We start from the raw sequence: 13,905 nt of genomic DNA on the forward strand, positions 1-13,905 counted from the left end.
TTCCTGCCTTGCACGACCTGGCCTTGCTCACTGCACGCTTCCCTTCTAAGTGAGCCTTCTTTTTCTTTTCCCTCAGCCAGCCTTGAAGTCTCCTTCGACAGACAGTGAGACCTGCTGTCCTCCCTGACCTTAGTCACTGTCCACTCAGCCCAATGCCTCTGTGGAAGAGGAGGAGCAGCCATCTCTGAACTGTTAATGGACGTGGGGAAAGAGATCCAAGCTAGGAAACAGGTTGAGAGATCGATCGGCCCAGTCAACTGTGAACACAGCTGCTGATTCATGCGATATGTGTTTACTGAGCACCTACTGGGTATCAGCAAGGTGTTAGGTGCTAGAGACGGAGCAGGGAACAAAACAGGTAAGATCCCTGCACTTAGAGACCCACCATTCTAGAGGATAAAGCCAGACATCCCAGGTGTGGCCTTTCACAAGACCGCCGCTTAGATGCAATCAGGGGCATTCATTCATTCATTCATGCAAGTGTTCTTTCACCAAGTCATTTCTGAGCTCTCCCCACCCTGGGTCCTGAATTCTGCTGGGCACTGTAAGGAGGGGAGAGAGGAGATCCATCAGCACCAGTCCTAGCCCTCAAGAAGCTCAAAGCCCAGTAGATGTGAAACCCTATAATTATACTGGAAGCTAGTAAGGGCTGTGCCTAAGGTATTACTCTGGGCACAGAGGACAATGCAGTCTGAGCATGGCTGGGCGTTCTGCAGAGAGCAAGAGCGGAGCCACTTAACTGAGAAGTGTAGGAAAGCTCAACCTTGTTTTCTGACACCACGGTTGGTATCATTTGTCTCCAGCCTAGGCTGGCGGCTTGACTTGCTGTCCTGTGAAAACACCAGTGTGGTTGTGACTCATTAGGCTGGGTGGGTGGCAGGAGGATTGCCAATTACATTTGAATTTCAGACACACACACTCACCACACACACACATCATTTTTAATATAAGTATATTTCAAATATTACATGGGACATACATATACAACAAAATTCATTGTTTACATGACATTCAAATGTAAGTGAGTGACCTGTATTTTTATTTCCCAATTCTGGCAACTTTTGAAGGTGAGGTGTGGGAATGGGCCGAGGTGAACTTGTCTAGGAAGAGCAGGGGCCCAGTCTGGTGCTCCCCTCGAATGAAAACGTGTCCTGGAGCCCTGGAGCCTTGAACTGGGGTCCAGGCTATTGCTCGCTGACCTTGCTGCAGGGGTGGGCCTGCATGATAGAGGAGGGGAGCCTACAGCAGAGGAGGGGAGGAAGAGAGGAAGTAGGATGTGTCCTACCCAAGGAATAAACGCAGGAGGCCCAGAAGCTTCTTGAAGTTGACTTCTAAAAGGGGCTTAGGACCTACCCACCTCTCAGGACAATTCCCTGAGGGCTCAGGGAGGTTGTGGAGTTTGTCATTCTCCCCCGGCTTGGGAAGGTGGTGCCCGCCTGTCTGCTTCCCCACGGGGATGAGCAGTGAAGTCCTTGAGTGCAAAGGGAGAGAGCCAGGAAGGGCGGAGTTCAAGCCTGGTTTGAGGTCAAGTGGAGGGGGGAGCCTGAACTGGTACAGTCCTGAGAGCAACTTGAGGGCTCTCTGGGAGCACGTGTAGCCCCAGGAACTGCTGTCAGAGGAGGCCAAGTTCCCTCTGGGTAGCACTCTTAGGGTTTGTGCCTCATTACACATTCCTTTCTGTCTGAGGATACCTGGGGAAACCTAGCAGGCTTTCCCTACAAGCTGCCCTTGTGGGATTGTAGTGCAAACTGGGAAGCCAAGTCTGGAAGACAGTTGCCTGCGTTTTCCCATACTCAACTTGAGGGTATGCCAGGCGCAACAGCTATCTAAACTCCCAAAATCACCAAAAATGGAGAGAAGGGGTCATCGGGGCTCATCATTGGATGATATATGGTGGATGCAGGTTATATGTAAAATCAGAGCTTAATTTGGCCTAAAATAAATATGCTAACCACTGTAAATAGGAAGTAAACTTCAAACTAGCAATGCTTTTGTTTGCTTTTTTATAAGTTAGAGGTATTTGGGGAAATTATTTAAAAGGTAGAGATCTCTCCTGAAACAGGCACCCCCAAGGGTGGTTGAGCCAGTGCCTTCTTTTTAGCTCCATAAACTGACTATAGGAAGAAGAGGGCTTAGCAGGCAGCCCATGAGCATGTCCTGGCAACGAATGAAAAAAAAGAGACAGCTGCTGAATATGGTTAGGGGTAATGTGGCTATGACTGAAGCCCACCCTCTGCAAAGCACATCTGCAAACAAGGGGTGCAGCAGGGCAAGGAGCAAACGCAGAGGAGCTGGAGTCCAGCAACCTTGGGTTGAAATCTCTGGGTCACCTAAGAGACATGTGACTTTGGGAAGATCTCTAAACATCTGTGAACTTCTGTATCCTCCTCTCCGAAGTGGGCATAATAATCATCCTTCCCTCGAAGGGCAGTTGTGAGGATTCATCATGATATGGGAAAATAAGATAAGTTCCATGCTCGAGAAACAGGCACTCTTGGTAGGATGGGAGTAAGTAGATGGCCCTGAGACAGCCAGGTGTGGGAGTCAAGCTTGGGGTGTTTTGTTCACACAATTGCCACTCTTCACCCTTCACTGAGGCAGATTTCTCAAAAGGAGTTTCCCGATAACAGCTCCCAGAGTTGAAACAACCAAGACCCAGCCGGCATGGGCTTAACTGTGCCCCACTTCCTATCAGCCTGTGGGAGGCCATAGATAGAGGGTACAGGATGGATGGCATGTCGGGGAGGGTAGCAGGGTTTTCTTTGGTTAATGTTTGTCCACAGGGGTTGTGCTGGCCAGCCTGTGCTGGTTAGGCTGGGCCATGCAGAAGGGCCAGGGCTGCTACAGCAATCACTGTGCGTGGGACATGTTGACCTTGAGAAAAGAGGTGAGGGGAGCAGAAGTGGTCCAGACTTGGCCCTCCCTTGTCTAGACTTCTCCCAGTAGCGTTCTGGAGCTCACAGCCAGCCCTTGCTGAGCTGGTGAGAAAGAGGACGAGGATGAGGAAGCAGGAAAGCAGCAAGTGTCCCAGCTCCAGCAAGACTGTGAGGAAGCGTGTGGAAATGGATGTGGTCTCTCCCTCTCCTGCCAGAACAAAGTATTGTACCACAAACTCCATGGCTTAAAACATCAGAAATGTTTTGTCTCGTAAGTCTAGAGGCTTGGAAGTCTGAAATCATGGTGATGGCAGGGCCGTGCTCTCCGAGGGCCCTAGGGGAAGATCCTTCCTTGCTGCTTCCAGCTTCTGGTAGCCCCAGGTGTTCCTTGATCTGTGGCCACATCACTTCAACCTCTGCCTCCATCTTCACCTGGCTCTCTGCTCTCTTTGTGTCTCTGTGTCCTCTCCGCTTCTTATAAGAACACACCAGGCTGGGCACAGTGGCTCACACCTGTAATCCCAGCACTTTGGGAAGCTGAGGTGGGTGGATCACGAGGTCAGGAGATCGAGACCATCCTGGCTAACACGGTGAAACTCCGTCTCTACTAAAAATGCAAAAAAATTAGCCGGGCATGGTGGCAAGCGCTTGTAGTCCCAGCTACTTGGAAGGCTGAGACAGGAGAATTGCTTGAACCCGCGAGGCAGAGGTTGCAGTCTGCTGAGATCGTGCCACTGCACTCTGGCCTGGGCAACAGAGAGAGATTCTGTCTCAAAAACAAAACACACACACACACACACACACACACACACGTCTTTGGATGCAGGGCCCACCCTAAATCCAGGATGATTTCACCTTGAGATCCTTAACTCATTTCATCTGCAAAGACCCTATTTCCAAATAAGGCCACATCCTGAGGTTCTCGGTGGACGTCAATTTGGGTCAGGGGGAGGTGGGGGTGGGCATTATTCAACCCACTACACGCTCCTAACTAAATTCTGTGCCTATGCAGGCATTTCAGAAATGGCCTTTCTTAGATCCTATTAGGATATCATTGGTTGAGAAAAATGTGCTCCATAATGGCTTCCACTGTCACCAAATTCCCCTCCAAAGAGGTAACCACTGAAACACACGCCTATACACTGTCATCTCTCTTGAACAGTGTCAGATATGCAGTAGGTGCTCAATAAGTAGTTTCTGGATGAAGGAATACCGTGGACTCCATTTAATGACCAAATGGGTTTGCCCTTAGGCCTAGAGAAGCTGGCTGTGGGCACAAAGTCCCAGGTTTTCCCAACTTTTTACAAAAAGAGTGCAAGGCAGTTTTCAGACAAATCTGACAAGTGTAAAAGCAGCCCAAGCTCAGCTTCTCTGGTCTGCCCTCTCCACCCTCCAGGCAGTTCTAGGGCACTTCTGGAAGCGCCATTGGACCCTAGAGTTCCATGAAGCCATGTGGAAACCCCTGTTGGAGGTCAGGAATCAGAGGCAAATGAGATTTTTGTGTGCTGATGATACATCACACACAACAGCAAAGCACTGACAACTATACCTAAAGTTAACCCATAAGATTAAACAACTTTGTATTCCACCCCACAAGCATGTACTGAAAGTCATCCTACACTGTGTATTCTAATAGAGAAAGCAATTGTTATCTTGCAAGCTGGGGTAGTAGAAATGATTTGAGAGTGAGAAAATAACCTTTCGATTAAAAGGATCCCATTGTTTTCAGGATTCATATTTTACCTTCTCTGATTCCCAAAAGGAAGTGCAATACTAAAGAAGGTATTTTTATAACTGAGGGGAGAATTTTAAAAGCCAAAAAAGCATTGTCTATCTCCAATTGGACCAAATTGAAGGACTGGGCTGCCAGGGTTACTGTTTTGAAACAGACTAAACTGTACTCCAGCTCACCAACTGGTCACAGTTCCCCATGATTTTCAGGACAGACTACGCTAGCGTGGCATTCTTTCACAGCTATAATCGTCTTCTGCCTCGCTATTAAGGGTTGAATTTTGTTCCCCCAAAAGATGTTGAAGTCCTAACCCCAGTGTTTGTGAATGTGACCTTATTTGGAAATAGGGTCTTTTCAGATGATCAAGTTCAGATGAAGTCACTGGGGTGAACCCTAATCCAATATGACTGGTTTCCTCATAAAAAGAGGAAATTTGAACCCAGAGATAGACACCCACATAAGGAGACCACCATGTTAGGATAGGAGTTATACTGCCACAAGCCAGGGAACTACCAGAAACTAGGAGAGAGGCCGGGTACACATCTTAGCCTAGTGCCTTCAAAGGGAGCGTGGCCTTGCCAACATCATGATTTCCAACTTCTAGTCTCCAGAAGAGGACTAATTTCTGTGGCTTAAGCCACTCAGTTTGTGGTTCTTGTTATGGCAGCTCTAGCAAACTCACGTACTCACCTTCCATCCCAGTCCCTCCCACTCCCAATTCTGCATTCTAACAGCTTGGGTGTCATCACATTCACCACTGTGTGCTTTTGCTAGGGAGATCACGTGTCCATGTTTACAAGGACAGCCCCAGCTTATGCCTGTTGTTTCTGCATCATAGTGAATAGTGCCACCTTTCAAAGGTCTCCTGGTTTGGACCATGTGTTCTGTGGTCACCCTAGCTTGTGTCTGTGCTAACTCCAGCTCAGAGTGATCCTCCTTTCGTGTTCTACCTGGTCATTGATCAAAGCCCATTCCAAACATCACTGTTGCTATGAAACATACCCTACCTCACCCAACATTTCATCAGTTCATCCCCTGAACTACCATGGCAATTTGCACATCTCCAGCCTATAGCACGTATCACTATATGCCATGTGAACTCCAATGTACCTTCTTCAGGGATGTCCCCTGGTCACTGCTCTCATAACACCCTTCATGGTCTGTGGCCCAGGCTGTGATTAGCTATTTGTGGCAGTTGGTATCCATTATGGTAATCCATTAATTGCTCCTAACTAGTGGTAGTGGGGACCATGTTTGTGTCCTGGCACACAATAAAAACTTGCCAAATTTGAATGAAGAAACATCTTCCCTGTAAAGCTGTCATTGCCTGCCTATCTTGGCTGTGTCTTAATCCTCTCTGTGTCCCCTCTAGTGCTTAATCCTGTGCCTAGAACATCAGAGGTACTCAAACCCAGTTTATCGAGGTAATATTTAGTTTAATTTAATTTAAGCATGTAACACACTAGCCGAACAATACTATGAGTGAAAAAAAGATACTATATTTACCTCCATCCCTGAAGGGATATCATGTGATATTGGGGCTTCCTGAACAATAAACACAACTGGGAAAATAGTGGGTCTCATAGTGACTCTTCCACCTGGATGGCAAAGCAATATAGTCACTGTCGTTTGCTGTCCAGTGATAGCTGCAGTATGGGTGGAGGTATAGGAAAGGGGCCACTTCCACGTCTGATCCAGATGATTTCAAGCAAGAGTTGTTATAGAAATGCACAACTGATAACTCCTCACGTGTATTTAATCCTTGACAGTCTATGAAAGATTTGTGCTTATGTGAGCTACATTAAGTCTCACAATGCCTTTATGAACTAGCTAGGGTACGGGAAAAAAGCCCTGGGAGCTACTTTTATTTAAAAAGTCAGATAGCATGTCTTCAAAGTCATACCTTTTTAAAAACTTTTGGTTTGTGACTTTTTTTGACCAACATCTCCCCAGCCCTCTACACCCAGTCCCTGGTAACCACCATTCTACTCTCTGCTTCTATGAGTTCAACTTTTTTAGATTCTACATACGAGTGAGATCATGCAGTATATGGCTGTCTGTGCCTGGCTTATTTCACTTAACATGATGTTCTGCAGGTTCATGCATGTTGTTGCAAATGACAGAATTTCCTTCCTTTTTAAGGCTGAATGGTATCCCATTGTGTATGTATGTAGTCGTACCTTTTAAAGAGCAATGTGTGCTGTCTAGGAAGGAGCTCAGTTTTACAGGTGAAAGCTGGGATTCTGGTCTCAATTCCACCACCTACCAGCACAATTACCTTGAGATACTCACAGCCTACCTGAGACTCAGTTTCCTCATCTGTAAAAGAGGGATGGTCACCTATGTATTTGTCTTCTAAGGCTGTTTTGTGGGCCAGATAAGAAGAGGAATTTAGAGTGCTTGAAGACCTTGAAAGCACTAGATGTATTAGGAGTCACCCAAGGTGGCCTTCCCAATGAACCTGGAGAGAAAAGAGAGAGAGAGGGAAGTGTGGTACTGGCATTAGGATAGACAGATCAATGGAATAGAATTGAGGGTCTGGAAATAAACCCTCACATTTACGGTCAGACTTTGACAAAGGTGCCAAGACAATTCAATGGGAGAAAAAATAGTTTTTTCAAAAACTAGTGCTGAAACAATTGGGTATCCACGTACAGAATTATGAAGTTGGACCCCTACCTCACATCATATTAAAACATTAATTCAAAGTGGATTATAGACCTATAGGTAAGAGCTAACTAAAACTACAAAACTCCCAGAAGAAAACATAGTGGCAAATCTTCATGACCTTGGATTTAATGATGGTTTCTTAAGATATGGCACCAAAAGCACAAGCGATGAAATAAGGAAACAGATAAATTGGCTGGGTGCAGTGGCTCACGCCTGTAATCCCAGCACTTTGGGAGGTCGAGGCAGGCGGATCAAGAGGTCAGGAGATCGAGACCATCCTGGCTAACAAGTCAAACCCCCATCTCTACTAAAAATACAAAAAAATTAGCTGGGCGTGGTGGTGGGTGCCTGTAGTCCCAGCTACTTGGGAGGCTGAGGCAGGAGAATGGTGTGAACCCAGGAGGCAGAGCTTGCAGTGAGCCGAGATCACGCCACTGCACTCCAGCCTGGGCGACAGAGCGAGACTCCGTCTCAAAAATAAAAGAAAGAAAGAAAACAGATAAATTGGACTTCCTCAAAATGAGAAACTTTTATGTTTCAACAGACCCTATCTAGAAAGTGAAAATAGAGTGCACAGAATGGGAGAAAATTTTTGCAAATTGTGTATAGTCGATAATGGAGTTGTATCCAAAATAGATAAAGAATTCTTGCCAGGCGTGGTGGCTCACGCCTGTAATCCCAGCACTTTGGGAGGGCGAGGCAGGTGGATCACGAGGTCAGGAGTTCGAGACCAGCCTGACCAACATGGTGAAACCCCGTCTCTACTAAAAATACGAAAAAATTAGCTGGGCGTGGTGGCAGGCGCCTGTAATCCCAGCTACTTGGGAGGCTGAGGCAGGAGAATCTCTTGAAACTGGAAGGCGGAGGTTGCAGTGAGCCGAGATTGCACCACTACACTCTAGCCTGGGCAACGAGAGCAAAACTCCGTCTCAAAAAAAAAAAAAAAAAAAAGAATTCTTACAACTTAATAACAGAAAAGCGAATTACCCAGTTTAAAAAAAAAAAACAGGCAAAATAGTTGAGTAGACATTTCTTCAAAGATTATATACAAATAAATGACCAGTAAGCAAATAAAAATATGTTCAACGTTATTACTTATTGGGATGCAAATCAAAACCATAATGAGGTACCATGTCACACTATAATACAAATGATGGACAATAACAAGTGTTGGTGAGGACACGTAGACAGTGGAACCTTCATACGTTGCTGGTGGAAATGTAAAATTATTCAGCCTCTGTGGAAAACAGTCTGGCAGTTCCTCCAAATGTTAAACATGAAGCTACGCTATGACTTAGTAATTCCACTACTTATGATGTACCCAAGAGAAATGAAAACCTATGTCTACACAAAAAGTTATACAGAAATGTTCATAGCTGCATTATTCATAAGAGCCAAAAGGTGGAAACTACCCAAATGTCCATCAACAGATGAATGGATAAACAAAAGATGGTAGGAAATATTCCAATGAAATATTATTCCACCATACTTGCTAGTTTGGAACCTATGTAACCCTATCCTGTGTGTATGGAAATGGATGGAGGAGGAACCACCTACTAGACTAGTATTGCTACCAGCAATCTGGACCAGCACAGTGGCCAAACTTAGTGTCCCTTCCAAAGGTGGAAAAGTTTGGGTAAAAATAAATGACAAATGGAGAAAAGAAGGAATAATAGCCGAGGGTAAATAAATGAGTAAGCAGGTTATAAATTGTGGGAAATCCAGTATTGCACTAACAACTCAAAGGAATATCAGAGCAAGAGACAACATCGTCTCTTAGCTCAATTATTCCAGGTGCCTGAAAGTGTAAAGCTGTATGTTTGCTAAGACCAGTTTTGGAACCTGACAAGACTGAAAGAAATTCTACTAACCTGAGTGTCCTTACCCCGGGAGACATTCATACAATAATGGACTCGACTACTTATTAATAATTCTGCATATTCGTTTTTTGTAAGGGATCCGTGGTCAAAAACCAGGGTATGGCTTGTAGTGTTATGATATCTATTGATTTTCATCCAGGATTCCTGGCTCATGACTCCCATAGCCCTTGTAATGGTCATTGATTAAAATGTTGGGTTTGTTAGGCCTCAGGAGCAGGCCTCAGGAAACAGAATCTCTGGGACCTTCTCCTGCCCCCCTCTCACCTGCTCCAAGGCAAGACTCTAATCTTCCCTAGCCTTTCCAATTGTGTGTTTTAAGATCCTCTCCAGAGAGGGTCCTGGGGGAAGGAATGCTGACATCATGAACCTTCCATAAAAACCAAAGGACCGGGTTCGGGGGGCTTCCAGATAGCTGAACATGTGGAGGTTCCTGAAGGGTGGCATTCCCAGGGAGGGCATAGAAGCTCCATGTCCCTTCCCCCATACCTCACCCTATGTATCTTTTCATCTGTAGCCTTTGTAATATCCTTTATAATAAACTGGTAAACATAAAAAAGAAATATTATTCAGCCATAAAAAGGAATGAAGCAGTTATTCATGTTACAAAATGGACGAACCTCAAAAACATGATGCTAAGTGAAAGAAGCCAGACATAAAAGGCCACATATTCTATGATTTCACTTATATGAAGTTTTCAGAGTATGCAAATTCATAGAGAAAGTGATTGCCAAGGGATAGTGGAGAAAGAGAAATGGTGAACGACTGCTAATGGTTCTTGGTTTTCCTTGGGGATGATGCAATATTCTGGACATAGATAGCAGTGATGGTTGTAGAGCTCTGAATATACTAAAAACCATTTAATTGTACACTTTATCTGGGTGAATTTTATAGTGAGTAAATCATATGTCAATAAAGCTATTAAACGAGAACATGCACAATGTTCTATGTTGGGGGGCAGGTGTTGGGGGATGAGGGCTTGGGGGTTTGAGGGACGCTTAGCCTAAACAGGTAGGTTTCCATGTGCAGCGCTGAGAGCCCAGGCTCTTAGCAGTCTGGGAAGTTGCCAATGCTCTCACTCCTTAGCGCTTCGGCTTTGTTCCCGTGAGCCCTCATGCTGTGAGGAAGGGCAGGTGGGTGGTCTCCAGCTGTCACTAGAAATACTGCTGGAAATGCTACATTTTTACTTCCTAGGGGCCTGACAGGGGTAGGGGTAGGGGATTGGGGAGGTGGCTGAGACTCCATTCTGTTCACAAATAGCTACCCCTGGAGGCCCTCACCTGAAGATTAACAGGGTTAACAGGCTTCCTGGGGAGTGGGGGAGGGCACTTCCCCCACCCATTGCTCAATGACCTTTTTAAGGTGATCCCTGGAGGCTCTAACTGGAAAGGGCGTGCCTTTGTTAGACTCTGTCTGAAGCATTCTGTCAAAGAACTGCACCTCACCTCCCCACCTCCTGTCGAGTGGGATCCTTAGAAGGCAGTTTCTAAGGCGATTCCATTGCGTCCTGCTCTCCTACACAGCCCCGCCTGCCTTCTCTCTGGCGTTTGTTCTCCTGAGTGGAGAGGAGGGGTCTGGGAAGATATTCTGGGAAAAGATCCCCCTCCCACCGCCTTCACAACTCTTAGGGGTTTTTGGCAGTGAAACAAAGAGGGGTAGTATTTATTTTGGAAAGGACACATCTTCTGGCTTCCTCATCCTTTTAGTCGCCTGGGACTTGGGCTCTTAGTTACTTCTGGCTCCCTGTGGGAGGCTTTGTTTCTGAAGCAGGACATGAGACCTCCTGTCCTGGGTGGAAGCTGACCTTGAAAGGTACAATCACGTCTGAGATGAGCCACAGAGAATGTTACCGATGAGTCTGAGTTTTTGGTCCCCTAAGCTCAAGCTTAGGGGGAGGGCTTAATTAACTTTTTTCAATGGTGGTAAAATAAACATGACATAAAATTTTATGAAAAAATTACGATAACATGATAAAATTACCATCTTAATCATTTTTGAGCGTACAGTTCAATAGTGTTAGGTACATTCACATTGTTGTGAAACCAATCTCCAGAACTCTTTTCATCCTGCAAAACTGAAATGCTATACCCACTAAACAATAACTCCTTTTTTGTCCCTTCCCCCAGCCCCTGGCCCCCATCATTCTACTGTCTGCCTCTATGAATTTGACTACTCTAGGGACCTCATATCTTACAGTATTTGCCTTTTTTTTTTTTTTTAATTTTGAGACGGAGTCTCGCTCTGTCGCCCAGGCTGGAGTGCAGTGGCGCAATCTTGGTGCACTGCAACCTCCACCTCCCGGGTTCAAGCAATTCTCCGGCCTCAGCCTCCCAAGTAGCTGGGATTACAGGCGTGCGCCACCATGCCCAGCTAATTTTGTTTTTGTTGTTATTTTAGTACAGATGGGGTTTCATCACATTGGTCAGGCTGGTCTTGGACTCCTGACCTCAGGTGATCCGCCCTCCTCAGCCTCCCAAAGTGCTGGGATTACAGGCGTGAGCCACCACACCCGGCCAGGGTTCTTTATCTATTCTGGATATTAATCCTTCATCAGATATGTGATTTGCAAATATTTTCTTACATTCTTTAGGTTGCATTTTCTCTCTTTTCTTTCTTTTGATGCACAGAAGTTTTAAATTTTGATGTACTTCATTTATCTACTTTACATTTGTTGCTGTGCTTTTGGTGTCATGGCTAAAAAATCATTGCCAAATCCTGTCAAGAAGCTTTCCCCTGTGTTTTCTGCTGAAAGTTTTATAGTTTTAGCTCTTACATTTGGATCCTTCATCCATTGCCAGTTAATTTTTGTATATGGTGTATGGTAAGGGTATAACTTCATTCTTTTGCAGTGGATATCTGGTTTTCCCAACACCATTTGTTGAAAAGATGTCCTCTCCCCATTGAATGGTCTTGGCACCTTTGTCTAAAAATCATTTTAAGGTTTCTGTCTGGTCTCTTTATTCTATCCCATTGGTATAAATGTCTGTCTTTATGCCAGTATCACACTATTTTGATTACTATGGGTTTGTAATGTTTTGAAATCAGGAAATGTGAGATCTCCAACTTCATTCCTCTTTTTCAAGATTGTTTTGGCTATTTGGGGCCCCTTGATTTTCATATGAATTTTATGATGTATTTTTCTAGTCTAAAAATAAAATATCTCTGCCGTTGAGATTTTGATAGTGATTACATTGAATTTGTGGATCACTTTGGAATGTTAACAATATTGAGTCTTCTAATCCCTGAACACAGCTGTCTTTCCATTTATTTGTGTCTAATTTATTTTAGCAATATTTTGCAGTTTTCATTGTAAAAGTCTTTTGCCTCCTTGGTTAAGTTTATTCCTATTTTATTCATTTTAATTAATCTTAAATAACACAATTTCGTTCAGGTTCAGCAAATATTTGCTGACATTCAGTTTTGTTTTTGTTTTTTAAGGCAGTCTCACTCTGTCACCCAGGCTGGAGTGCGGTGGTGCGATCTCGGCTCACGGCAGCCTCTACCTCCTGAAGCGATTCTCCTGCCTCAGCCTCCCAAGTAGCTGGGATTAGGCACCTGCCACCACACCTGGCTAATTTTTGTATTTTTAGTGGAGATGACGTTTCACCATGTTGGCCAGACTGCTCTCAAACCTCAAGTGGGACCTCAACTGATCCACCTGCCATGGCCTCCTAAAGTGTTGCGATTACAGGCATGAGCCACCGTACCCGGCCTCAGGTTTTTTTTATCTTTTATTTTTTCCCTTCTCATATATTCTCTCTTGGTTTTAATCTTGGGTCTCCAAATCTGTGTTTGAGAAGTAGCATACTACATACCTCCACATGAATCAGGCCCTTCCAATAAAAGATAAAGCTCTTTTTAAAAAGCCTGTTTTGGCCGGGCGCGGTGGCTCACGCTTGTAATCCCAGCACTTTGGGAGGCTGAGGCGGGCGGATCACGAGGTCAGGAGATCGAGACCACGGTGAAACCCCATCTCTACTAAAAATACAAAAAAATTAGCCGGGCGTAGTGGCGGGCGCCTGTAGTCCCAGCTACTCGGAGAGGCTGAGGCAGGAGAATGGCATGAACCCAGGAGGCGGAGCTTGCAGTGAGCCGAGAGAGCGCCACTGCACTCCAGCCTGGGCGACAGAGCGAGACTCCGTCTCAAAAAAAAAAAAAAAAAGCCTGTTTTGAGTAAAACACACTTGACTGTATTGTGAAACATTTCCTCCTAGGGCTTACTTTCTTAAAAGTTATTTAGTGTAACAACTGAGGTTTCTTTTATTTTTATTTTTATCTTATTTAAGTCTTTGTAATTGGGGGTAGAAGGAGAGGATCTTGTGAGTTGGGTTTAATTTTATTTGTGATCTGGCTGGGGCCTGGGGCAATTTTGTCATGGTGTTACCTGTGGACTAGACCTCAAAGTCCTCGGTGAATACCCTATATGTGCCTAACGATGACGGAAGCAAACAGGACTGGCACTTGGAAACATTGTGATGTCATGACCATAAGCCCTTTGTGCTGGCCCCTGTGTCCAAGAAGCCCTGAGACAAAGAACCTGGGTTTCTCTCTGTATGCGTTTTCATGTCCCATTACTTGTCTCAAACTTCCATCTAGCACCTGGCAAAATAGAACCTGCTGACCAGCGGGGCCTCCTCAAGGAGGCTCCAACTTAACATTGAGTTCTGTGAGAAAGTGGAAGCAAAATACCAGTGAGAAGCAATAGCGGTCTCGTCTGCCCAGGAGCAGAGAGTACAGGTTGGCTCTCACG

The sequence above is a fragment of the Nomascus leucogenys genome, chromosome X (assembly GCF_006542625.1).
Source record: "Nomascus leucogenys isolate Asia chromosome X, Asia_NLE_v1, whole genome shotgun sequence".
In the NCBI taxonomy this organism is placed as follows: domain Eukaryota; kingdom Metazoa; phylum Chordata; class Mammalia; order Primates; family Hylobatidae; genus Nomascus; species Nomascus leucogenys.